The sequence below is a fragment of the Mesoplodon bidens genome, assembly GCF_964165515.1.
Source record: "Mesoplodon bidens genome assembly, chromosome: X".
Lineage (NCBI taxonomy): Eukaryota > Metazoa > Chordata > Mammalia > Artiodactyla > Ziphiidae > Mesoplodon > Mesoplodon bidens.
Genome location: NC_138163.1, coordinates 109,600,893 through 109,628,485, shown reverse-complemented (window position 1 = coordinate 109,628,485; position 27,593 = coordinate 109,600,893). Strand labels below are relative to the sequence as shown.

Below are 27,593 nucleotides of genomic sequence, written 5' to 3'. Positions count from 1 at the left end.
TCTCTTCATCTGACTGTGCATTTGTATCATTTAAAATATCCTTTGTAATAAACTGGCAAAAGTAAGTAAAACTGTTTTCCTGGGTTCTGTGAGCCATTCCAGCAAATTATTAAACTCAAGAAGGGGGCCATGGGAATCTGATTTGTAGCGAAGTCAGAAATAAGTGTCAGTAACCTGGGGACCTACTACTTATAATTGGCATTTGAAGGTGGGGGGAGTCTTGTGGGACTGAGCCCTTAACCTGTGGGGTCTGTGCTAACTCCAGTTAGTACAAGAATTGAATTCAATTGCAGGACACTCAGCTGGTATTGGAGAGTTGTGTGGGAAAAATCTCACACATCTGGTGTCAGAAGTATTGTGTGTAAGTAAAGGTAAACAGTGTGTTTTTCCCTAGACATACACTTTTACAGCTATTTCTTGATTTATCAGTTTTAGGAAGTGCTCTCAACTTTCAGTTCAGAAATTGAGTACACTGATGAATCTCTATTTGCTCCTCTAGATCCAATCTCTGTCTCTCTCTGCTCTGTTCTGTGCCCTGGGAGGATGACTTCTATGGACTGGATCACAAGAGCCCCCTTTAGCTATGCTTAGCATTTACATTTTGCCAATTACAGGTATTGGCAGGAGATCTAAGGTCAGGAGCAGAGAAAAGTCAGGTGTCTATTCGCCCTCCCTGATGATCCTTCCCTGCCAGATTACACTTTAATAGTGCCTGTGTTCCCCTATTGATGGCCACAACCTCTATTGGGGGGGTCCCTTTCCCACAGTTATAGGTCTTGCCAGTTCCAGTAACCCTGCTCTCTCCCTTGCCTTCTTTTATAAGGCTTGGAATAGCTTCCTACTATTGTTAATCTCTGGGTGCATCACTGCTTCTATTGGGTTCCTTAATCCTTCCCTTAACTCTATGAATAGTCATTTCATTAAATTCTCTTCAACTACTTTTTGAATAAGCTGTTTTCTGCAGAAACCATGACTAAAGAATATTTAGCTCCTGTATTTCTTATTCACACACTTACCTCCCCCTCCCATTCTTTCAGCATAGTTAGCTACTAGTTAGGATATTACCAGAAAAAATAGGACTTAAGAAAACAGTACTTTAAAGAAGTATTTAAATAGGAGGATTTTAATTAAGGGAACTAGCTACTCAGTTGATGGATTTCTTGGGAACCCAAAATTGGGGGGAGGTGGGGCAACAGAGAAATTAGTATCAGCAAGAAGCAATTAGCAGCTCTAGGCTAGAGGGACAAAGCTAGGGTTGTCTTACTGGTGTCCAGGGCCCAAGATAACTTGGTAAGTGCTGGAACCATGGCAGGACTGTCTGCAAGTGCTACTGGAGCAAAGGAGATGCAGACATTGCCAGAGAAGCCAGATGAAGCATAGAGGGAGGAGAAGAAACCTGGATTCTCTCTACTTCCTGTCCTTCCTGTCCTTAAGTGCCTCCCACTGGCTGAATGTTCATGGAAGCCAGAGGACAAGAAAACTTGGAAATGTAATTTACAGGAGTTGTACCTCTGAGATACAGAAAAATTATCCCAGGTAAATTCTGGGTCATTTGAACTCTTTTATGTAGGCCACCATTCAATCTGGGCTTTAGCAAACTGTTAGATCCACTTCCAGCTGCTTCACCTTGTCCATTAAATGCCAAATCTCAGGTAAGTTTACCATCTTAATAAATTTTACCTGATTTAACCTTATGTTCTAGTCTCCTTGGTCCAGCAAGCTTAAAATCCATTCCCACAATACTTCCTGATTTCTTGCTTATACAAATTAGCAAGAACTTGCAATTACATTGGATACAGGTGCTACTTCATCCCCATATCTTGAAATTCTCCCCTGGGCCATGCTAGAACCTGAGCCTTCAAGGGCAATGTGGAGGCAATATGAATGGTGAGGTTTGTTCTTGAGGAGTTGCCTTTCTTTTGCAAGGGAACCGCCTCTGTGAAGTCATTAAAGATTCTTTTTTTTTTGCTTCAAATAAGCTTTATTTTTAATAGAACCTGGAAACAACCTAAATGTCCATCAACAACTGATGGATAGACGATTGTATAAAATCCACACACAGTGAAATACTACTCAGCAACAAAAAAGAATAACCTATTCATATTCTCAACAACAGTAAATAATCTCAAAACAATTATGCTTACTGACAGAAGGTAGGAAAAAAATAAACCCACACTGTATTACATTTATACAAAATTCTAGAAAATGCAAACTAATGTACTATGAAATAAAACAAAACAATACTCGCATGTGGATTAAGGAGGGACAAGAGGAAGAGATTATTAAGGGGTATGAGAAAACTTTGGGGGGTAATGATATGTTCATTACCTTAATTGTTATGATGGTATTATAGGTGCATACATACGTCAAGATTCAACAAACTGTACAATTTAAGTGAGTGCAGTGTACTGTATTCTGATTATACACCAATAAAGCTGTTAAGAGATAAAATGGTTCTACATAAAAATCTGGATCCCCCACTTCTTTTGGAAAATCAACCAATCTTATATCAACTCAACCATCTCCCATGTCCCATATCTTGGTAGGATCAGCTCTGCCTCAGTAGCAGCAAAAACAGGAGAACAATTAAGACCATGCCCACCTAAACACTGGCTTGGTCACAGGACCCATCCAAGACTACAGAGAATCTCTTCTCTCTGCCCTAGGGTTCCTGCCTGTGCAGTGATGGCCATAAGGTCAACAGCCCAGGGAGGTACAGGAATCCAGGAAACCTTTAGATTATTTGTTATGACACTGGCCTCGGTCACAGGAGATAAAGAGGTCTGTAGGTCCTGAGAATTTTTCTTTTTTTTTTTTTTTGCGGTATGCGGGCCCCTCACTGTTGTGGCCTCTCCCGTTGCGGAGCACAGGCTTCAGATGCGCAGGCTCAGCGGCCATGGCTCACGGGCCCAGCCGCTCCGCGGCATGTGGGATCTTCCTGGACCGGGGCACGAACCTGTGTCCCCTGCATTGGCAAGTGGACTCTCAACCACTGTGCCACCAGGGAAGCCCTATCCTGAGAATTTCTGTACACCTTTAACCCACAGAGCCACTGTCACATGAAATTTGTATATGCCCTCCAGAAGAGACACAGAACCTCTAGCTGGCCACAACCTCCAACACTCCCTACTACTCAATGTTTCTGTACACACTATTTCTATGTTTATTTTGATCTAAAAGGTATACTTTATTAATTTTTTTAAAGGTTAAGTCAAACCTACTTTACGATTTCTAAGTAAAACAATATTTACTGGAGTTAGCTTTACTAAGTGTTAAGGCTTAAAATCTGATAAGGTATAAAAACAGAATTTTTACCTTTAACCCTTAATACCTTTGATCAGGAAAGATAACATTCTATGCATTAGAACAAGAGATATATCAACTATGCTTCCCACTTAGACCTACCTATCAGATTTTAGACTTCACAGGGGCTATGACTTCTGGATAGGTCTTGGGAGACAGCTATCAACAGTGTTGAGGAATGTGAGACATCCTGTGGGAAAAAGGGACTTAACTCATGCTGTTCCTAGAAGCACTAGAAGTTGTCATACCAATTACCCCTTCATCAGGGTTAGCTTAGGGCTCATAAGAGATCCTGACATCTAGGTCATAAAATCAACCCCACAAGGCTGAACAGTTTTTCTTAGGAGGGATTAGCCACCATTGCCAATTAGGCCAAATTAGATTGACAGCTGTTCTCTGCCATCCTGCTATTTTCTCTGAGGCACATAAAGTTTGGGGCTCCCACAAAAGATGTTCCTGTCTTCATGCGAGCAAAGCCTATTTCTTTTTTTAAAAAGTTAGTAACATTCTATTTAACCCAATATACTCAAAATAGCTTTTAACATATAGTCAATGTAAAGGTTATAAGATGTTTTACACTCTTTTTTTTTTATACAATGTCTTGGAAATCCAGTGTGCATTTTATGATTATAGCATACCTTAGCTTATTTCAAGTGCTCAATAATCATATGTGGCTAGTGCCTACCGTGTTGCTTAGCTATTTAGCTCAGCCCACGGTCCTAGTTTTGTTCCTAACTGTGGAAAGCAATCAAAACCTTTGCAGGTGTGAAGGGAAGAAATGAGCTCAGTGAGCCCTGTTTCCTGAAAGCCCATTTCTTTTCTCAATCAACCCCACCAGGTAAACAGAACAAAGCCTTTTACAATAACGCTTTTTCACCGCACAAGTCAGATCACTGTGGTGCAGGCAGTTCCAAGGTTGGGTGGTTTGGCAGCTGGAGAAATCCATTTCAGTTAGCTCATGTAGAGTCAATACTGTCCATGGAAAACGAAAACCTTTGGAAAATTGCAGCAGATTCTAGTTCAGATCTTTTCAGCAGGAGCTGGGTTATGTCCACACTGAAACCACCAGGGGGTACGGAATGAGGATTCCCCAGTGGGTTCAGATCACTCATGATTCCCTCCAGGAAATAAGAGAGAGACAGGTGGTCTGCCTCACCTGAGTACATTGGGGTAAGAGACACACAGCGTGTGGCCCCTGACTGCTGATAGAAGTGGGACGATTTCTGCAACCGACACTGGCAATGATATACCTCAGGCCAAGGGAAGGTCCTGGGAAGGTTAGAAAATGTAAAGTAGCTCCTGAAAGCTTCCCACATACCTAGTCCTTGAAGTTATCTCCCCCGTGTGGATACTGGATGTATGAAGTTCAACTTCTGGTTGTTGGCTCCATTGCAAAGGCTACTTTCAGAGTTTTTCTCTTTTATGAGTCATACTATGTTGAGCAAGGAGAAAGCAAGTTCCCCGCTCTCTTAAGGCCTCTCTCCAGTGTGAAGGTTCTGGTGCTAAACAAACTTGATAAATGCAGGCAAAGGAACAACAAAACTGCTATACTCATGAGGCCTTTCTTCAGTGTGAACTTTCATGTGCCAAGCAAGGTGGGAGGGTCTTCTGTAGGCTCTCCCACATTTGCTGAATGCATAAGGCCTTGCTCCAGTGTGAAGTCTCTGGTGTAAAATGAGGCTGGATTCATCAGCGAATTTCCCACATTCACTTCATCCACAGGCTTTACTGAGGTGTGAACTTTCTTGTGTTGATTAAGGTGGGGGTTACTGATGTATGCTTTCTCACATTTACTGCACACATAAAGCCTTGTTCCACTGTGAATTCTCTTATGTATTTTAATGCAGGCACTGTGGCTAAACAATTTCCCACATTCATCACACTCAGAAGACTTCTCTCTAGTGTGGATTTTCTGGTGCTCAACAAGTATATTTTTACGGACATGGGCTCTCCCACAAGTGCTGCACATATAAGGCCTTTCTCCATGGTGAATTTTCTGGTGCTGAGTGTGTCTTTGCAGTTGAAGGCTTTCCCATATTCATTGCACTCATAAGGTTTTGCCCCAGTGTGAATTCTCTGGTGCTGAACGAAGTGGGATCTTCTGCCAAAGGATTTCCCATATTCAGCATACTCAAAAGGCCTTGATCCTGTGTGTACTATCTGGTGTATTTTGAGGCTGGAGCTGCAGCTAAAACCTTTCCCACAGTCATTGCACACATAAGGTGCTACTCTTCTGTGAGTTTTCTTGTGTGATAGAAAGTAGCAGCTGTGGCTAAAGAGTATCCCACATTCATTAGACTCATAGGCCTTTCCTCCCATGCAGATTTTCTGGTGCCCAACATATTCCTCTTTGTGGCTATAAGCTTGCCCACTTTCACTGAACTGGTAATCCCTTTGTCCAGTGTGGAAGGCTTCCTCACACTCAGCACTCCTGTATGCCTTCTCTCAAATGTGAGTGGCATGGTGCTGGCCAAGTCCAGAGCTGCCCAAGAAGTCTCCCTTGCCCCCTCTGCAAGTACAGTCCTTCTTTAACATGTGGTATCTGCAGCTCTTCACAGAGGAGGCCGGGCCCTTTTCTATTCTAGGGAATGTCTCTCCACTCTGCTGCCTCAGGATTCCATCAAGGTCACTGAACCAGAAGGCTCTCCCACATGACTTACATGGATATGGTTGCTGCCCAAGAGATGTTTCCTGCCGCCCAGCCAGATGCAAAATGCCTTTCAAGATTGGGTCACACATGTCAGATGTGTGGCTCTTTTGGATAGAAGGACCTGCCTGGAGACTTCACACATTTGATATTCTTTTTTTTTTTTTTTTTTTTTTTTTGCGGTATGCGGGCCTCTTACTGCTGTGGCCTCTCCCGTTGCGGAGCACAGGCTTCAGACGCGCAGGCTCAGCAGCCATGGCTCACGGGCCCAGCCGCTCCGCGGCATGTGGGATCCTCCCGGACCGGGGCACGAACCCGTGTCCCCTGCATTGGCAGGTGGACTCTCAACCACTGTGCTACCAGGGAAGCCCCTTGATATTCTTATAGGAACACCCTGCTCAGAATATGCATCTCTATCCTCCACACTATGGCTACAACTAGGGCCAGGGCGTTCCTGGATCACCTCTGCCTTGGCTGGAGCTATGACAACCCAGTCAAGAACCCTGAGCTCTCTCTCTGGCTCAGATTATATGGTATCTGGAAACTGCAAGTCCCAGTGAGATCACCAGCATAAAGTTCTCCAGCATCACTTCACAGTACAGGAGTTTCTGGTGCTCATCAAGCAGGTCCCACTCCTCTCTAGTAAAGCGGATGTATACATCCTCGAAGGTCACAGTGCTTCGGGGGACGTCCCTCTGTGCTGGGGCCTCGTCCCTCTGTGCTGGGGCCTCCGCCATCTTCACAATACCAAGGTCCCGAGAGAGCGCACGCTAGTGGGCGCCGGCAAACACAGGCCCTGTCGTCTGGGTCACAGTCAGGGGAACGGATTCTCACTTACGATAAGCTGGAACTGGGGCATCACGGCGCCTACAAAGCACAGAGGTAAGTTCCGACTGCGGAGGTAGGTCCCAGGCGCGAAAGTGTCCTCTGCTCGGTATGGTGCGGCAGAGCCGGCGGAGAAGATGGCTCTCCCACCGCTCCCGTCCACGTTTCCGGATCAACCGGAATCAAAAACGCAGGGCGCGCAAATGCCTCGAGGCCGGAAGTCCCGCCCCGCCGCTGGCGTAAAGATTTTTTTTCCTGATCCGGGAAAGGCTGGCTTCCTTGATAGGAGAGCGGGAAGAAGGCTTCTGCTGGCGAAGGTGACTTGAGGTAATTTTAAAATTCACAGTTCTCAGCTTCATTCAGATCCAGCCAAATGCCTCCATTTCAGATTTCAAAATTCAAAAATCTTGTATTTAGGCGCTTTTGAATTCTCTCTTTAGTTCAAATTGTTGGTCGGCTATCTTCGGTTGGTTATATAATGATTATCCTCTGCAAATAATACTTCATTTCATACTTTCGAACTTTTACATCCATTCTCCACTCCATTCTCGTTTTATTGCAGTGGCTAGAACCTTCAGGACAATGTTGATTAGTAGTGGTGGTAAGAGGTGACTTTTTAAATTTCTGAATTTAATGTACATTATTCTAGACTTTGCATATTATACTGTAGATATATTTGCTATAGGTATATAGTATATATATATATATATATATATATATATATATATTTTTTTTTTTTGCGGTACGCGGGCCTCTCACTGTTGTGGCCTCTCCCGTTGCGGAGCACAGGCTCCGGACGCACAGGCTCAATGGCCATGGCTCACGGGCCCAGCCACTCCACGGCATGTGGGATCTTCCCGGATCGGGGCATGAACCCGTGTCCCCTGCATCGGCAGGCGGACTCTCAACCACTGCACCACCAGGGAAGCCCCTATAGTAGATATATTTATGAAAGTTGTTTGCCAAAATTTTTTTAAATCATGAGTGATTGCTGGATGTCATTCAGTGGTATATTGATGTATATTAATTTAAACAGATTATTTTAGTGGATTAATTTTGTTGGTAAATTTTCTTTAATTGTGCTATCCTTGCAATTTTGAGATTAAACCGTTGGTAATGATGTCATTATTATAATGATGTGTTGATTGTGATTTGCCAATACTCTTTAGAATTTTTGCTTCTTTATGTATAAGTGTGATTAATATACAGTTTTACTTGCTTTTCTGTCTTGGGGGCCACAGTCAATGCTAAACTCAGAGAATTAGGAATTATCTACTTTTTGTTCTATATTTTGGAGCAAGCATTATACAATTGAAATTAGCTTTTTATAAAAAAAGTTTAGTAGGTCTGATATCTTTGTGGTTGAATAAATTTAATTACCCTTTCTTTGATTTTATGATTTTCTTCTTCATGGGCCACTTTGCTGGTTTATATTTCCCTAGAATATTTTTCGTGTTGTCTAGATTTTCATATTTATTCGCAGTGTTGATAAGTGTATATTACTTTTATCTTTATTTAAACTTTTCCAGCTTTGTTGAGGTATAATTGACAAATAAAATTGTATATGTTTAAAGTGTACAATGTAATGATTTGATATATATATATGTGAAATGATTACTACAATCAAGTTAATTAACACACTTATCGCCTTATATAGCTACCTTTATGTGTTTGTGTGTGTGCATGGTGAGAATGCTTAAGATCTTCTCTTAGCAAATTTCAAGTATATAATGCTGTATTATTAAGTCACTATGTAGTACATTAGATCCCAAGAGCTTATTCATCTTATAACTGACAGTTTGACCCTTTGGTCAACTTCTCCCTATTTCTCCCATTATCTAGCCCCAGCAACCACCATTCTACTGTCTGTTTCTATGAATTTAACTTTTTTTTTTTTTAAGATTCCTCATATAAGTGAGTATTTACAGTATTCAACTTTCTGTTTCTGGCTTGTTTCATTTAGTGTAAGGTCATCCAGTTTCATCCATATTCTCACAGGTGGCAGGATTTTATTCTTTTATATGGCTGAATAATATGCCATTATATATATATATGTATATGTATGTGTATATATATACAAAGGGTGGAAAGAAATATCCAGAATGAGGAAAAATTTGTGTAGCTTTTTCCTAAATATCGTCCTGTCTCTTTGCTGGTGCTGATTGCACTGTTTCTTTTTCACAATCTGCTCTGCCCTTCACTCCTTCCTGCCACAACCCACAAAATCAGGCACTTTGAAGAATAAAACAACTTTATGACATTTTTCAAGATGAAGGAGATTCACCACACTGAGCAGAAGTTGTAAAATGGAACTTTTAATATTTTAAAGCCATTTGGAATACAGTTCTCGTGCATGATTCTGTACGATGTCCAAATTGGCGCAGAGATGATGACCCTAGAGAATTTGCACTGACAGCTATGGGAGGAAGACATGCAGGAGTAACTTTTAATTGCATGTTTAATTGACCTTGTAGGAAAATGAATCTCATATTTTGTACTAAGTACAATTACATAAAGATTTGAAAATATTATGATCTAAAAAAGTTACTCAGACTACTTTGTGCTATTATTAAAATCATATAATGTCTATACTCTGTACTCTTTAGACAGTGCTAAGACAACCACCATCCTGCTTTGTAGCAGAAGCGGGGGGTGGGGGAAGTAGTTAAGAGATAAGATAAAGCATACTGCTACCAGTATTTTTAGTAATTTATGATAAATAACTTTATCAAGGACTCTCTAAAAGGTTTTCAGACATCACTTTGAAACTATCAAATTTATAGTTAATATAGGTAATATGTATAATTTTAAGGTGGCTTATTGCCTTTCTAGCCAATTGGGTATTAATGTAACTTACAACCAAATAAAATCAGTAATTTTTGTACCTATGTTTTCACTTCGGATAAGCTAAAGAAATTATTTTAAAGAATAAATATGTCTATTTTTTTCCAAGGACATTTGTCCTAAGAGCCTTTTAAAGACATCTTTTAGGGACTAAAAAGATAACATATATAGAAAAAAACATTGGCTCATATAAAAATAGAACCTAGTCAAGGTCCTGTATATAGGGGGAAATAGATAATTTTAGAAGTTATAAAGTAAGAAATGATCACTGTTCAGTGTGAGAAAAAGCAGAGGTATTTTCTTAGACCCAGGACATAAACCAGGCAGCCACTTGCCGTGATTGGCAGTGATTTGGGGTGAAAATAGAGACCTCTAAAGGCACATAGGAACTCTGACCTATTAGAACTGCAGCTCAGCTAATAAGAGTACCTTTCCGTTTAGAATTTTGACATGAGTTGCAGTAATGACTCAGAGTATAAACCACGAAACATCTGGCAATGCTTAATGCCATAGCCCATCCACTGCCATCTTAGGCTGCATTAAAAGAAATAGTGTCACAGGAGGGGGAGTCCCACTGTACTGATCAGAAGCTACTTTTCTGAATTCATTCAAGGTGTAGCCCAGGAGAAGTAACCCAGAGCAATGATGTAAAGAAAAGAAACAGTATTTTTTGATCTTTTAGCCAAGAGTAAAGATTTCAGGGGACATCAGTTGTATTCTTTCAAAAATCTTAGAGCTCTTATGGAGAAAATAATTTGATTTAGTTTGCTTTGTTTTACCAGATAGTAATAAAGATACTCACTTACTAGATGTATGGTCCACTGCCACAGTAAATCTTCATACCTATGTTACGAACTCTGAGATAGCACTGGAGACCTGATTTGCCTATGGACTTTTGGCTGAAATTTATGGGCAATCATTTCTAAACACTGGAAAGACAACGTTCCATAAAGCAGATGCATAAAGCCTGCCCTTTACATACCATGAAGAACAGTGGTCCCAATGATGTAGCGAAGAGTAGTGACATAAGTCTCTCTTCCCAACACAAAGACCACGGAGAAGACATTGTTTTTTAACACCAATGTTTAATTTACTAAAGTCAGAAATTAAAACACTTGATTCTTCCATAGGCTAGGATTTTTCCATAGTTTCCATTTTAACATACTATTTTACTATTTGGAATCTAGAAAATTTAGCAATCACTTTTAAAAAGCCTTTGGAAAATACTTGGTCCCATTAAACATACCCTGGAACAATTTTAAATTGCAGATATAAATGTAATATTCAGTTGCCATTTTACTTTATCTGAAGTAAAATCAAAGCCTCCCCAAATAATAAATATTCTTATGAATTCAACATATATACACACATATATCTATGTATGTACACACACACAGACACACACATATATTGTGACGCTAAGGACTGGGTGCAGTCGTGAAGTAGAAGGTTAAACAAATCAGCTGGATAGAAGTCCTAGCCAAATTCCTCATCTGTGGGAGTGTGGATTGCGGGACAGGGCTGACTGCTGGGGAAGAGGTCACTGAAGCTGGGATGGAAGCCGGCAGGTGCGAGTCTGGCCCCGCCCTGCCCCGCTCCCCTCCCCCCGACAGTGGGAGATGAGTGCTTATGCGTTTATATTTAGCTGACATGGAGTAGAGCCCACAGGTTCTGTGCGCCTGCACATCCCCCCCCCGAAACTGATGTTTACTGTTTACGTGTGTGAGTGGCAGTGGGGTTGCCACCTCGCCCCTACCCTGCTCGCGGCCCGCCCGCGCCGTGCGTGCTCCACACAGTTGTCCACAGCTTGTACCCTGGAAATGAGCAGTAGCTGTTTTCCTTTGTTCAGGACCCCATTCCCCACCCGCACCCTTCCGTCTTTTATTCACAAATTCATGTTCCTTCCTCCTCCAGCTTTTTTGACTTGGTATCAGTAACTTCTCTGTCTGGCTTCTCAGAGGTACCCCTTGTACATTTGTCCTCAGGCGGTCTTAACGGATGTCATTCAGAAAATGGTTATTTTATATGATTTTTCATGGAATTTGTTGTAATAAATCATTCTTCTATCACATGTTATTAAAAACAAACAAACCAACCAACCAAGCAGCAGTTTTGGGTTCAGGACTTGTTAAAAGGGCTCTTGGTGCCCCAGGACCTCCTCGCACACTTCCTTAACAGCAAAGGACTTAAGTATATTTCCGTAGGGTGAGGAGCATATTAAGGGATGAAGACCAATGGCATCTAGTCTGACTTCCTTAATTGTAACTCAGGCTCATGTTTTTTTTTTTTTTTTTTTTTTTTTGCGGTACGCGGGCCTCTCACTGCTGTGGCTAATCACGTTGCGGAGCACAGGCTCCAGACGCGCAGGCTCAGCGACCATGGCTCACAGGCCCAGCCACCCCGTGGCATGTGGGATCTTCCCGGACCGGGGCACGAACCCACGCCCCCTGCATCGGCAGGCGGACTCTCAACCACTGCGCCACCAGGGAAGCCCCAGGCTCATGTTTTTGATATTTGTTCTAGAATGTTCTGGCAGTTAAAGAGTTTTAAAAAGTGGATTAGACTGCTTAACAAAGTAATGAACTTATGTTGCTGAGAAGGTTCAAGAAGGTGCTGTATGAACACCACCTTTCAAGGTTGCTTTAGGGGGATTCCTCAATTGATTTTGCGGCTGGACTAGATAAAAAGGTAGTGCTTTTCAACATATGCTAATGGTTCTTCATATTATGAAAAAACCCACAGATTTAATAAAAGCAGAAAAAATTTAAGATCTTTGTGAAGCAGTGATTTATACTGTAGTTTTTCACAGCAGCCCAAGATTTTCTTTTTATGTGAAGGTTTACCAGGAAAAAGTGCTTTAAAAGTAGTACCTCTATTTGCTTCGTGAGTGTTTTCTGTCGTTAGGAAGAGCCATATCCTCTATAATAGATACGTGTCTAAGCACTGAAAGTTATTTCTAAATAGTAATAATTTCCCCTTTATTCCTCACTAGATATAGTAAACACTGTGTTGTGCAATATATAATTTTATCTATATTCTGGTAAATACCAGAAGGCAAATTTGTGGCTCTGATTCAGAAAATACAGCTCGTAATTAAATCAATAACCAGCTTTAACATATTCTTCCAAATAAACATATTTTCAAATAAGTCGTGTATATTTATCTTGCTTTAGAGAAAGTTCAAATTTCATTTCTAGTTTTAGTTAGCAGTTAACTTTTTTTTTTGTGGAGCTCTTTCATAAGAAATACACTCTTGATTTTTTTCCGCAGAGGTAAAAAAGGATTATTTTTCTGGCTTAGTTTTCATGTATATTATCTTTTAAAAGGAAGATATAGAGAAGAAATCACCTTTGCTCCACACGTTGGGGATTATTCATCAGTTTTGGGGAAGATTGTTGGTTTGGGGGGGAGAAAGTTTAAAGATGACAGCTGAGGAGATTGTACTCAGGTCTTTGGGGGGCTTAGTGCCTTGGGGCTTCAAAAGAGGCAATCAAGACCTGTAAGACTTAGAAATCAAAATCTACCGAAGGTCTTTTATTATGTATAGTTCACATATTTGAGACATTTAATTTACAGAAAGTTTAAACTGAAAATCGTTATTGGGTAGAATGAATGGGTGTAGACTAAGGACCACTAGAAGAGAAAATTCTGTAAATACTAAGCACTTCTGTGCCATTCAAAGCCACTGAAAATCTAATGCCCACCATGTTTTTGTGGCTAGATATACACTTATTAACGATCACTCTGTCTTCTGGGTTGCTATTTTTCACTAACTTACTTAGGCAGATTTTACAAACATTCTTTGTGTTGTAAAATTTATATTATTAAAAATAAAAGCGAACAAACAAAAATTATGGCCATACAGCTCCTTAACTGCAGCTTCAGCATTTCCTGACTCATTACCTTTTTTATAGGCAGAGCTGGTGGTTCAGGTGAGGCCTGGCAACTATGTATGGGTAAAAGGAGGATGCATGGTTTGTTGTCATCTGTGCATGGGTCAGTGGCTTGTCAAATAACTGCCATTTAGTGCCACATAGTGCTCAGTAATGAAGATAACTTTAGAGATAACTAAGGAAACTGTTTTTTCAGCTCTTTGATTACTTCTGCCTTCTTTATCTCCCAATAGTTCACATTTACTTCACAGCTAAGTGAATTTCAGCATCTTCCCTTTCTGGTAAGTGACATTAGAACTCTGCTCACTTAGTACTTCAGAAACACTCATTGCCTTTTCAGCATATTTCAAAGCTTTTTCTTTCCTAAAATTTGAGCCAACAATTACTCAGAACCTATTACTCCTTCACTGTGGGGCATAGAAAGATTAACTAAGTGTGATCCTTCTCCACAAAGAGCATAAATAACGAGAGTTCAAGTTGGTATCTCAAAGAAAAATGCGTGTGGAAATTGAGCAATAGAGCAATTGCCTCTAGCTGGTGAGATTAGAGAAGGCTTCTGGGCCTTTTAACTAAGCCTTAAAAATGCACAAAGCACCTGACAGGTGGATATGGTTACTACCTGCTCTCTTTACTTCTCCATCTTCTGCTCTCTTGGATGCATGGTGTCAGTCTTTAGTCCCTACCTATTGTCTAAATCTACTTGTTATAGCACCTTCACATTATCAAATCCAGTGGTCAACTCTCAGTCCTCACCTTAACTGAACTCTCAATGGCACTTGATTGAGCTCATCTGTCCTTCTTGAAACACTTTCTTTTCTTGGATTATGGGACACTGTCCTACTCTCCAGATTTTCCCATGCCTTGGTGGCCACTTTTTTCTAGCTTCCCTTGGTGTAATCTGCTTTTATAGATCTCTAAATTTTGACATGCCCCAGAGCTGAGTACTCAGACCTCTCTCCACACCATTCCAGTAGGTCAGTGGTTCTTAAACCTGGTTGCACCTTAGAGGAGATTTTAAAATTCACCATTATCCTGGCCCCCCTGCAGAGATTTGGATTCAATTGGTCTGAGGATGGGGAGGCATCAGTTTTTTACCTTAACTCTCCCCCAGTGAATTGAATGTGTGGGAGGGTTGCGAATCACTGAATGGAGTGATCTCATCGTGTTCACTGACTCCAAATGACACAAATAAAATCTGATGGTTCAAATGGAAGTCTCCAGCCTTGAGCCCTCCTTTGAACTCCAGACTCATAACTAAAGGATTACTAGACATTTCTACTTTGCAGTCTAATGACCATTTCAAAGTTAGCAGGTCCAAAACCTTTTGATTTCCCATCCAAATCTCCTCCAATGTTTCTTATCTCAGAAGATGGCACATGCCATAATGCACCCTGTTGCTTAGGGCCCAAACCTAGGAGTCGTCTAGGATTCCTCTCATTCTTTCATTTCTCATATCCAATCATCAGCAAATCTCTTTGTTTCTGTCTTCCAAATTAATCTTTAATTTACTCATTTCTTACCACCTCTACCCCAGTTTCCCCATCCTAAGCCACAATCATCTCTTACTTAGACTGGTCCCATAGCCTCCTAACTCATCTATGTTCATTTGTTCTACCACCCCCACAGTCTCTATAGGCCTGCAAAGTGACCTTTCTGAAAAATATATAAAACTGCATCATTCCTCTGCTCTCAATCCCCCGATACTTTTCCATCACACTGAGAATAAAACCCATACCTTTACCATGGTCCATAGCCTTGTGAGATTGACTTCTGGTTACTCTGACCTTGTTTCCTACCTTCTTTCTTGAAACCCCTCACTCAAGGTGCACCAGCCACGCTGGTTTCCTTGCTTTTTTCCTCTAGTACCTCAAATGTGCTCTTGTCAAGGGCCTTTGTACTTACTATTACATAGATCCCAATATAATGTGGCTAGCTCTGTCATATCATTCAGACTATTGTTCAAATGCCACTCCCCTCAGGGAAGAGTTCCCTGAGTGCTTGCTTGTAGGGAGTAACTTCTACCCCCTTATTTTTATTTTTCATACCTCATATTTTATTATATGTGCACTTACTTAAATTCTGTCTTATCACTAGAATATAGGCTCCATTAGTGTAGGGACATTGTTTTCTTCACCGTTACATTTCTGGAGTCTAAAACAGCATCTTGCATGTGGTAGGTAGGTAGTCGCTAAATGAATTGATGAATGTGTGCGTGAATATGAAGGGGGAGATTTCAGCCAAGGGAGCAGTATGATCAATGTCATAGAAATGAAAAATATTAGCTAATTAGGGAGAAAAACATATTTGGCTGAAGGTTGCTTAGAGAAGAGTGGCAGAGATGGTTCTAGAAAGGGAAGTACAAGCCAGGATGTGGAGAGCCCTAAATGACTGATGTGGATTTTAGGAAATGGGGAGCCATTGAAGGTTTTTTTTGGTGGGCTGCTCATTTGATTGAATTGAAGCTAAAATCAAATGATTTGATAACTGAATAAAAGTGGTTAAGGGAAAAAGAAGAGTTAAATACGATTCTCAAATGTTAGGCCTGGGTAATTGAAAGGATGTTAATGGCACCAACAAAGAGAAAGAAGACAGGGAATATTGTGATATTGTTGTTTGTTATTACTGCAGTTGGTAAATTTGAAAGTTAGAAAAATAATCCTTTTAATTCAGGGTATGTTAAATTTAAGATGCTTGGGAAAGTCACGTGGAGACATGAAAGAATCAATTGTACATGAGGATGTGGAACTTGAGAGAAGTCAGGGCTAAAGTTTAGGGTTTAAAGGTTCTGCCCCAAGGAATAAGATGATATAGGTGTGGATATGAATATGAACTAGGAAATTGTGAAGTAAGAAATGAGAGCCTACTATGGAATCTTAGAAAATGCCGCTTTAAAAGATGATGTGAACATCGGAAAGCCAAAGGTTGTTCAGAGAAATAGGTAGAAATCTCCATGGGCTACAATATCATGAAAGCCAGGGGAATAAAGAATTAGAAGAAAGAGAAGTTAATCATCAGTTTAAGTACTGCAGAGGGTTTGAGGAAGATGAAGAGGTAGAGCTTTTGATTAGAAAAGGGAAAATTGACTGTAACTGTGGTGATGTGGATTGGTAGCTTAGAAGAACTTAAAAGAATGTAGGAGGATATTATCGTTATAAGGTACCAGGGTTAAGAAAAGAATGTTTAAGGAGAGAAAAAAATTAACCATACTGTCAAATCAAGCAAAACTACTTTTAGAGGAAGAAACTAAAAAATCAAGAAGGGAGTGTGGGTCATCCACAGAATAGAGCCCTGTGCATCAAAGTGCAAAGTAGCTGTGTTAGCCCTAGAAAGAAATACAGATGTATCATCTTCTGACAGAGGAAGGAAAAATAAGAGAAAGGAAAAAAAAAAAAAGAAGAGGAGAGGAGAGAAGAGAGAGAGGTGGGTGGGATAGAGGTGAGAAACACATGTTAAGTAATTAAAATCCCAATAAGGCTGAAAATAAAATCATCTATTGAGATTTGGTACAGAGTGGGATGGGAGAGGAGTTGACTAACGTAAGTGAAAGGATTATGATCAACACTATGTTGACACCTTTTCCTCTTGACCTATGTTTTAATAAGTGATGTATGTAGACTTACATGTAAGTTTATAAAAATACATGAATAAAATAGTACATTTAAAGGTAGAGTCTATCACTATTGTAATTTATAAAGATGTTTTTTCTTTGCATGATAAAAGTATCAGTCTTGATATTTCTTATTTATTTATTTATTTATTTATGGCTGTGTCGGGTCTTAGTTGCAACACACGGGATTTTCGTTGCAGTGTGCGGGCTTCTCTCTAGTTGTGGTGTGCGGGCTCCAGAGCGTGTGGGCTCTGTAGTTTGTGGCAAGCAGGCTCTCTAGTTGAGGCGCACCGGCTCAGTAGTTGCGGCGCGTGGGCTTAGTTGATGCGCAGCATGTGGGATCTTAGTCCCCCGACCAGGGATCAAACCTGCGTCCCCTGCATTGGAAGGTGGATTATTTAACCACTGGACCACCAGGGAAGTCCCAGTCTTGATATTTCTTAAAAAACATTTTTCTGAATGAAGATGAACATTCATCAACTTTGATGATTTTAATGATGATACCAATGAGTCTTCAATTCCAGGTCCAGCTGTGAAATATTTGCTCATAAATAATTAAGGGTCTCCCTTTCTTGCAGAGCAGCATCACTATAGTTTTCCTAATTATATAGAAATTAGGTAAGAAATTCTAGAATTATTTCTCATAAATGAGTTGATTCATGTAAAGTGCTTAGAGCTTAGCACAGTGCCTGGCACATAGAAGGCAGTCAATGGATGTTAACTATAATTCATCATCATCATCGTTGTTGTTAGAAAGAGGCATATGAATTTGGATTACTAAATTGTGTAAAATGTTGATTTATCCCATATTTTTGATATTGTCATGGACTTGTTATCATTTGAAACATACTGCAAAGACTTTTTACTAACTTTTTGATATTTGATCATAAAAATTTCACCTGTTCATATTCAATGTCAAGGCACTGATCAATATTAATATATTTGATATCATGTCACTATCATATTTAATCTCATGAGAGTTCCACTGTAGCTTAGCATTTATTAAACATACTATTAAATTGAGTAGCTTAGCCTTCTGAAATGAATTAATATTCATCAAAATAACACCAATCATTATGGATACATTAGACATTACTATGAATGTCATATATGTATTTCTACAAAAATTTCATTGCAATCATTATTGCATTATTATAGTAAAGGCAGAAAATACATTCTTAATCTATCCAATGTATTTTTGTTCTTCAAAATTTTATCCTATTAGACAAAAAGATTTTTTTTATATTTCAGACTTGGAATTTTTTATATATTACAGATAAAAAATTTTTCCCATTTTTTTCAGTTTTATTGAGATATAATTGACATACAGCATTTTATAAGTTCAGGATGTACAACGCATTGATTTGATACACTTATGTGTTGCAAAATGATTACCACTATAGCATTAGCTAACACCTCCATCACCTCAGATAATTAACATTTCTTTTTTGTGGTGAGAACAATTAAATCTACTCTCTTAACAACTTTTAAGTATATATTACAGTATTATTAACTGTAATCACCATGTTGTACATTAGATCTTCAGAACTTATTCATCTTATTGCTGGAAGTTTCTACCCTTTAAACAACAATATTCTATTGGTCTAAGTGTGTATTTTTATGCCAGTTGTTGCTTTGATTCTATTTTTGTAGTATAGTTTGAAATGGGGAAGTGTTATAACTAAAGCTTTGTTTTTCTTTCTCAGGATTGCTTTGAATATTTCGGGGCCTTTTGTGGTTCCATATAAATTATAGGATTTTTTTCTATTAATGTGAAAAATGACATTAGAATTTTCATAGGGATTACATTGAACCTGGCTTTGGGTAACATTGACCTTTTAACAATATTAGTTTTTTCTGACCCATGAACAGAGGATATCTTTCTGTTTGTTTGTCTTTTTCATTTTTTTTCATCAAAATCTTCTAGTTTTCAGTGTACAAATCTTTCACCTCTTTGGTTAAATTTGTTTCAAAATAATTTATTGTTTTTGATGCTATTGTGAATGGGATTTAAGCACTTTTTTTTCAGACATCTTTTTGTTGGTGTATAGAAATGCAACTGATTTTTGTATGTTGATGTTGTATTCTGTAACTTTACTGAATTCATTGATTAGTTCCAAAAGTTTTTTGATGGAGTCTTTAGGATATTCTATATATAAAATCATATTATTTGTAACAGAGGGCAATTTTATTTCTTCCTTTCCATTCCAATTTGAATGCCACTTTTTGTTTGTTTGTTTTTGCCTGATTGCTCTGCCTGTAGCTAACTTTGGGCTTAGTTTGTTATTCTTTTTCTAGTTCCTTGAGGTGGAAAGTTAGGTTGTTTATTTGAGATTTTTCTTTTTTCTTAATGTAAGTGTTTATTACTATAAACTTCCCTCTTAGAACTGCTTTTGCAGCATTCCATGGGTTTTGATATGCCATGCTTCTATTTTCATTTGTTTCAAGATTTTTTAATTTCCATTTTGATTTCTTCTTTGACCCATTGGTTCAGAAATGTGTTGTTTAATTTCCACATTTTTGTGAATTTTCCACTTTTCTTCCTGTTATTGATTTCTAGTTTCATACCATTGTGGTCTGAAGATACTTTGTATGATTGCAAACTTTTAAAATTTGCTAAGACTTGTTTTGTGACCCATCATATGATCTATCATGTAGACTGTTCCATGTGTACTTGAGAAGAATGTGTATTCTGCTGCTGTTGGATGAAATGTTCTATATTTGTCTGTTAGGTCCATTTGCTCTAAAATACGGTCCAATGTTTCCTTGTTGATTTTCTGTCTGTATAATCTCTCCATTATTGAAAGTGGGATATTAAAGTCTCCTACTCTTACTGTATTGTTGTCTATTTCTACCTTCAGATCTGTTAGTATTTGCTTAATATATTCAGATGCTCAGATGTTGGGTGCCTACATATTTATGATTATTATATCCTCTGAGTGAATTGACCCTTTTATCATTATATAATGGCCTTCTTTGTCTCTTGTTACTGTTTTGGGGTTAAAGTCTATTTTGTCTGGTATAAGTATAGCTACCTTTGCTTTCTTGTAGTTTTCTCTTTCATGGACTATCTTTTTCCAACTCTTCACTTTGAGCCTATGTGTGCCCTTAAAGGTGTAGTGATTCTCTTGTAGGCAGCATATAGTTGGGTCTTCTTTTTTTTTTCCATTCATCCAGCCACTCTGTGTCTTTTGATTGGAGAATTCAATACATTTACATTTAGAGTAATTATTGATAGGTAAGAACTTAACTATTCCCATCTTATTCATGTTTTCTTGCTGTTTTATAGCTCTTTTGTTCCTTTCTTCTTCTCTTGTTGCCTTTCTTTGTGAATTGATGATTTTCCATAGTGGTATGCTTTGATATTTTTATATTTAATACATTATATAGGCTTACTTGGAATATATAATATGTATTATATTGTGAATTAAATATATATGACAGTATATTTTATGCTAAGAATTTAAATTTAATTGCGTACAAAATTCTGCCCTTTTAATCCTTCTGTTTTATGTTTATGATGTCACAATTTACATCTTTTTATGTTGTGTATCCATTAACAAATTGTTGTAGCTATAATTTTTTTTTTAATTAGTTTCTGCTTTATAACAAAGTGAATCAGTCATACATATACATCCCTTCCCACATCCCTTCCCTCAGGCATCTCCCTCCCTCCCACCCTCCCCATCCCACCCCTCCAGGCGGTCACAAAGCACCGAGCTGATCTCCCCGTGCTCTGCGGCTGCTTCCCACTATCTATCTACCTCACGTTTGGTAGTGTATACATGTCCATGCCTCTCTTTCGCTTTGTCACAGCTTACCCTTCCCCCTCCCCATATCCTCAAGTCCATTCTCAAGTAGGTCTGTGTCTTTATTCCCGTTTTACCCCTAGGTTCTTCATGACATTTTTTTTTAAAATTCCATATATATGTGTTAGCATACGGTATTTGTCTTTCTCTTTCTGACTTACTTCACTCTGTATGACAGACTCTAGGTCTATCCACCTCATTACAAATAGCTCAGTTTCGTTTCTTTTTATGGCTGAGTAATATTCCATTGTATATATGTGCCACATCTTCTTTATCCATTCATCTGATGATGGACATTTAGGTTGTTTCCAGCTCCGGGCTATTGTGAATAGAGCTGCAATGAACATTTTGGTACATGTCTCTTTTTGAATTATGGTTTTCTCAGGGTATATGCCTAGTAGTGGGATTGCTGGGTCATATGGTAGTTCTATTTTTAGGTTTTTTTTTTTTTTTTTTTTTTTTGCGGTATGCGGGCCTCTCACTGTTGTGGCCTCTCCTGTTGCGGAGCACAGGCTCCGGACGCGCAGGCTCAGCGGCCACGGCTCACGGGCCCAGCCGCTCCGCGGCATATGGGATCCTCCCAGACCAGGGCACGAACCCGTATCCCCTGCATCGGCAGGCGGACTCTCAACCACTGCGCCACCAGGGAGGCCCTATTTTTAGTTTTTTAAGGACCCTCCATACTGTTCTCCATAGTGGCTGTACCAATTCACATTCCCACCAGCAGTGCAAGAGTGTTCCCTTTTCTCCACACCCTCTCCAGCATTTATTGTTTCTAGATTTCTTGATGATGGCCATTCTGACTGGTGTGAGATGATATCTCATTGTAGTTTTGATTTGCATTTCTCTAATGATTAATGATGTTGAGCATTCTTTCATGTGTTTGTTGGCAGTCTGTATATCTTCTTTGGAGAAATGCCTATTTAAGTCTTCTGCCCATTTTTGGATTGGGTTGTTTGTTTTTTTGTTACTTAGCTGCATGAGCTGCTTGTATATTTTGGAGATTAATCCTTTGTCAGTTGCTTCATTTGCAAATATTTTCTCCCATTCTGAGGGTCCTCTTTTGGTCTTGTTTATGGTTTCCTTTGCTGTGCAAAAGCTTTGAAGTTTCATTAGGTCCCATTTGTTTATCTTTGTTTTTATTTCCATTTCTCTAGGAGGTGGGTCCAAAAGGATCTTGCTGTGATTTATGTCATAGAGTGTTCTGCCTATGTTTTCCTCTAAGAGTTTGATAGTTTCTGGCCTTCCATTTAGGTCTTTAATCCATTTTGAGATTATTTTTGTGTATGGTGTTAGGGAATGATCTAATCTCATACTGTTACATGTCCCTGTCCAGTTTTCCCAGCACCACTTATTGAAGAGGCTGTCCTTTCTCCACTGTACATTCCTGCCTCCTTTATCAAAGATAAGTTGGCCATATGTGCGTGGGTTTATCTCTGGGCTTTCTATCCTGTTCCATTGATCTATCTTTCTGTTTTTATGCCAGTACCACACTGTCTTGATTACTGTAGCTTTGTAGTAAAGTCTGAAGTCAGGGAGCCTGATTCCTCCAGCTCCGTTTTTCGTTCTCAAGATTGCTTTGGCTTTTCGGGGTCTTTTGTTTTTCCAAACAAATTTTGAAATGTTTTGTTCTAGTTCTGTGAAAAATGCCAATGGTAGTTTGGTAGGGATTGCATTGAATCTGTAGATTGCTTTGGGTAGTAGAGTCATTTTCACAATATTGATTCTTCCAGTCCAGGAGCATGGTATATCTCTCCATCTATTTGTATCATCTTTAATTTCTTTCATCAGTGTCTTATAATTTTCTGCATACAGGTCTTTTGTCTCCTTAGGTAGGTTTATTCCTAGATATTTTATTCTTTTTGTTGCAGTGGTAAATGGGATTGTTTTCTTGATTTCATTTTCAGATTTTTCATCATTAGTGTATAGGAATGCCAGAGATTTCTGTGCATTAATTTTGTATCCTGCTACTTTACCAAATTCATTGATTAGCTCTAGTAGTTTTCTGGTAGCATCTTTAGGATTCTCTATGTATAGTATCATGTCATCTGCAAACAGTGACAGCTTTACTTCTTCTTTTCTAATTTGGATTCCTTTTATTTCCTTTTCTTCTCTGATTGCTGTGGCTAGAACTTCCAAAACTAGGTTGAATAAGAGTGGTGAGAGTGGGCAGCCTTGTCTTGTTCCTGATCTTAGTGGAAATGGTTTCAGTTTTTCACCATTGAGGACAATGTTGGCTGTGGGTTTGTCATATATGGCCTTTATTATGTTGAGGAAAGTTCCCTCTATGCCTACTTTCTGCAGGGTTTTTATCATAAATGGGTGTTGAATTTTGTCGAAAGCTTTCTCTGCATCTATTGAGATGATCATATGGTTTTTCTCCTTCAACTTGTTAATATGGTGTATCACATTGATTGATTTGCATATATAGAAGAATCCTTGCATTCCTGGAATAAACCCCACTTGATCATGGTGTATGATCCTTTTAATGTGCTGTTGGATTCTGTTTGCTAGTATTTTGTTGAGGATTTTTGCATCTATGTTCATCAGTGATATTGGCCTGTAGTTTTCTTTCTTTGTGACATCCTTGCCTGGTTTTGGTATCAAGGTGATGGTGGCCTCGTAGAATGAGTTTGGGAGTGTTCCTTCCTCTGATATTGTTTGGAAGAGTTTGAGAAGGATGGGTGTTAGCTCTTCTCTAAATGTTTGATAGAATTCGCCTGTGAAGCCATCTGGTCCTGGGCTTTTGTTTGTTGGAAGATTTTTAATCACAGTTTCAATTTCAGTGCTTGTGATTGGTCTATTCATATTTTCTATTTCTTCCTGATTCAGTCTTGGCATGTTGTGCATTTCTAAGAATTTGTCCATTTCTTCCAGGTTGTCCATTTTATTGGCATAGAGTTGCTTGTAGTAATCTCTCATGATCTTTTGTATTTCTGCAGTGTCAGTTGTTACTTCTCCTTTTTCATTTCTAATTCTATTGATTTGAGTCTTCTCCCTTCTTTCCTTGATGAGTCTGGCTAATGGTTTGTCAATTTTGTTTATCTTCTCAAAGAACCAGCTTTTAGTTTGGTTGATCTTTGCTATCGTTTCCTTCATTTCTTTTTCATTTATTTCTGATCTGATCTTTATGATTTCTTTCCTTCTGCTAACTTTGGGGGTTTTTTGTTCTTCTTTCTCTAATAGCTTTAGGTGCAGGGTCAGGTTGTTTACTCGAGATGTTTCCTGTTTCTTAAGGTGGGATTGTATTGCTATAAACTTCCCCCTTAGAACTGCTTTTGCTGCATCCCATAGGTTTTGGGTTGTCGTGTCTCCATTGTCATTTGTTTCTAGGTATTTTTTAATTTCCTCTTTGATTTCTTCAGTGATCACTTCGTTATTGAGTAGTGTATTGTTTAGCCTCCATGTGTTTGTATTTTTTACAGATCTTTTCCTGTAATTGATGTCTAGTCTCGTAGCATTGTGGTCGGAAAAGATACTTGATACGATTGCAATTTTCTTAAATTTACCAAGGCTTGATTTGTGACCCAAGATATGATCTGTCCTGGAGAATGTTCCATGAGCACTTGAGAAAAATGTATATTCTGTTGTTTTTGGATGGAATGTCCTATAAATATCAACTAAGTCCATCTTGTTTAATGTATCATTTAAAGCTTGTGTTTCCTTATTCATTTTCATTTTGGATGATCTGTCCATTGGTGAAAGTGGGGTGTTAAAGTCCCCTACTATGATTGTGTTACTGTCGATTTCCCCTTTTATGGCTGTTAGTATTTGCCTTATGTATTGAGGTGCTCCTATGTTGGGTGCATAAATATTTACAATTGTTATATCTTCTTCTTGGATCGATCCCTTTATCGTTATGTAGTGTCCTTCTTTGTCTCTTCTAATAGTCTTTATTTTAAAGTCTATTTTGTCTGATATAAGAATTGCTACTCCAGCTTTCTTTTGATTTCCATTTGCATGGAATATCTTTTTCCATCCCCTTACTTTCAATCTGTATGTGTCTCTAGGTCTGAAGTGGGTCTCTTGTAGACAGCATATATATGGGTCTTGTTTTTGTATCCATTCAGCCACTCTGTGTCTTTTGGTGGGAGCATTTAGTCCATTTACATTTAAGGTAATTATTGATATGTATGTTCCTATTCCCATTTCCTTAATTGCTTTGGGTTCGTTATTGTAGGTCTTTTCCTTCTGTTGTGTTTCTTGCCTAGAGAAGTTCCTTTAGCATTTGTTGTAAAGCTGGTTTGGTGGTGCTGAACTCTCTCAGCTTTAGCTTGTCTGTAAAGGTTTTAATTTCTCCGTCTAATCTGAATGAGATCCTTGCTGGGTAGAGTAATCTTGGTTGCAGGTTTCTCTCCTTCATCACTTTAAGTATGTCCTGCCACTCCCTTCTGGCTTGTAGAGTTTCTGCTGAGAGATCAGCTGTTAACCTGATGGGGATTCCCTTGTGTGTTATTTGTTGTTTTTCCCTTGCTGCTTTTAATATGATTTCTTTGTGTTTAATTTTTGACAGTTTGATTAATATGTGTCTTGGCGTATTTCTCCTTGGATTTATTCTGTATGGGACTCTCTGTGCCTCCTGGACTTGATTAACTATTTCCTTTCCCATATTAGGGAAGTATTCAACTATAATCTCTTCAAATATTTTCTTAGTCCCTTTCTTTTTCTCTTCTTCTTCTGGAACCCCTATAATTCGAATGTTGGTGTGTTTAATGTTGTCCCAGAGGTCTCTGAGACTGTCCTCTGCTCTTTTCATTCTTTTTTCTTTATTTTGCTCTGCATCAGTTATTTCCACTATTTTATCTTCCACCTCACTTATCCGTTCTTCTGCCTCAGTTATTCTGCTATTGATCCCATCTAGAGTATTTTTCATTTCATTTATTGTGTTTTTAATCGATGCTTGATTCATCTTTAGTTCTTCTAGGTCCTTGTTAACTGTTTCTTGCATTTTGTCTATTCTATTTCCAAGATTTTGGATCTTGGAAATAGAATCTTGGATCAGCTTTACTATCATTATTCTGAATTCTTTTTCAGGTAGACTGCCTATTACCTCTTCATTTGTTAGGTCTGGTAGGTTTTTATCTTGCTCCTTCACCTGCTGTGTGTTTTTCTGTCTTCTCATTTTGCTTATGTTACTGTGTTTGGGGTCTCCTTTTTGCAGGCTGCAGATTCGTAGTTCCCGTTGTTTTTGGTGTCTCTCCCCCGTGGCTAAGGTTGTTTCAGTAGGTTGTGTAGGCTTCCTGGTGGGGGGGACTAATGCCTGTGTTCTGGTGGTTGAGGCTCGATCTTGTCTTTCTGGTGGACAGGTCCACGTCTGGTGGTGTGTTTTGGGGTGCCTGTGGCCTTATTATGTTTTTAGGTAGCCTCTCTGCTAATGGGTGGGGTTGTGTTCCTGCCTTGCTAGTTGCTTGGCATAGGGTGACCAGCACTGTAGCTTGCTGGTCGTTGACTGAAGCGGGGTGCTGGTGTTGAGATGGAGATCTCTGGGAGATTTTCGCTGCTTGATATTATGTGGAGCTGGGAGGTCTCTTGTGGACCCGTGTCCTGAAGTTGGCTCTCCCACTTCAGAGGCACAGCACTGACTCCTGGCTGCAGCACCAAGAGCCTTTCATCCACCTCACTCAGAATAACAGGGAGAAAAAGTAGAAAGAAAGAATTAGTAGAAGAAAGAAAGAGGGAAAGAAAGGAAGAAGGGAAGAAAGGAAGGAAGGAAGGAAGAAAGAAAGAAAGGAGGGAGGGAGGGAGGAAGGATGGAAAGAAAGAAAGAAAGAAAGAAAGGAGTGAGGAAGGGAGGAATGAAAGCAACAGGAAGAGTGAATGGAAGAAGGGAGGGAGGGAGGGAGGAAGGAAATAAAGAAAGAAAGACAGGAGGGAGGGAGGGAGGAAGGAAAGAAAAAGAAAGAAGGAAAGGAGGAGTGGAGGGAGGGAGGGAGGAAGGGAAGGTAGGAGAAAAAGAAAGAGCAGGTAAAGTAAAATAGAATAAAGTATGAGATATAGTAGCGTTATTGAAATTAAAAAGTAATTATTGGAAAAAAAACGGACAGATAGAACCCTGGGACATATGGTGGAAGCAAAGCTATACAGAGAGAATCTTACACAGAAGATTACACATACACATTCACAAAAAGAGAGCAGAGGGAAAAATCAAAAATCTTGCTCTGCAAGTCCACCTCCTCAATTTGGGATAATTCGTTGTAAAAAGAGGAAAAGGGCGAGAAGTCTGAAATCTTGCTCTCTAAGTCCACCTCCTTAATTTGGGATAATTTGTTGTAAAAAGAGGAAAAGGGGGGAAAGTCTTAAATCTTGTCCTCAAAGTCCACTTCCTCAATTTGGGATGATTCGCTGTCCATTTATGCACTCCACAGACGCAGGTGATGGGCCGTGGAGCTTTAATCCGCTGCCTCCGAGGCTGCACAGAGAGATTTCCCTGTCTCTGCTCTCACAGCTCCCGGGTCTCAGCCTTGGACCTGGCCCCGCCTCTGCGCGTAGGTCGCCGGAGGGCGTCAGTTCTTCGCTCAGGCAGGACGGGTTTAAAGGAGCCGCTGATTCGGGGGCTCTGGCTCACTCAGGCAGAGGGGAGGGAGGGGCGCGCAGTGTGGGGCGGGCCTGCGGCGGCAGAGGCCGGCGTGACGTTGCAGCAGCCCGAGGCGCTCCGTGCGCTTTCC

The 27,593-nt window shown here is 39.5% G+C and overlaps 1 long non-coding RNA gene across 1 annotated transcript in view; it reads left to right on the top strand.

Moving 5' to 3' along the window:
* LOC308608965 overlaps window positions 1-27,593 on the top strand; it is a 179,203-nt gene that overhangs the window by 92,533 nt on the left and 59,077 nt on the right. The window lies entirely within an intron of this gene.